This window comes from Octopus bimaculoides, chromosome 5, assembly GCF_001194135.2.
Source record: "Octopus bimaculoides isolate UCB-OBI-ISO-001 chromosome 5, ASM119413v2, whole genome shotgun sequence".
Taxonomy (NCBI): domain Eukaryota; kingdom Metazoa; phylum Mollusca; class Cephalopoda; order Octopoda; family Octopodidae; genus Octopus; species Octopus bimaculoides.
This window is the reverse complement of record NC_068985.1, coordinates 108,811,099-108,811,831: the sequence shown is the minus strand read 5'-3', so window position 1 is coordinate 108,811,831 and position 733 is coordinate 108,811,099. Positions and strand designations below refer to the sequence as shown.

Here is a 733-nt window from a genome sequence, read left to right as displayed (position 1 = left end):
ATATATATATATATATATATATACATATATATACACACACACACACACATATATATATATATGTGTGTCAGTGTGTGTGTGTGTGTGTGTAACGGATAAGGAGAAAATTTAGAGGTAATTAATAAAATTATTTATTAATTGTGAAATATGACAACGTCTCGCGCAGCTGTTTTGATTCAGTATTCTTTAAATAATTAATTTATAAAATTAAAATCATTATAAGATAAATATCTTCAGAGGTAGTAAGAATATACCGATTAATGAGGTAGATAGTGAGACCTGCTGATGAGAATTAAGGGAGATAAGCTTTCAAAATTTGAAATCAGTTGATCCAGAAATATCTATTTCCTCATTCTACGGCTTTCTGCCGAGATGCTAAGTTAATTTCTTTACTCGTAGCACTGTTCCTGTTGTACTTGTTATTTTTCCAGTGATTAGTGGTTTTCTAGAAGAATTTTTCGAATCTGATTTTCACAAGAATGCTTGTACCACGTGTGTCTTATTATGATTTTAAATTAATTATAAAATTTAGGATTTGCCATTTATTGGCTTTTGCTTGTTGGCTACATATATTATTGTTGTTATTCATTTTACTAATGATAATAATTAATAAGAATATCTATATAAATATTTTCAAATATCTATTCATTTAGTCATTTTATATATAAATATATGCTCGTATGTATGTCTAAGGGTATATATATATATATATATATATATATATATATATATA

The 733-nt window shown here is 25.6% G+C and overlaps 1 pseudogene; it reads right to left on the bottom strand.

The window, feature by feature from the left end:
- The window catches only part of LOC106869771 (S-crystallin 1-like), an 11,914-nt pseudogene that overhangs the window by 4,261 nt on the left and 6,920 nt on the right, over positions 1–733 (bottom strand).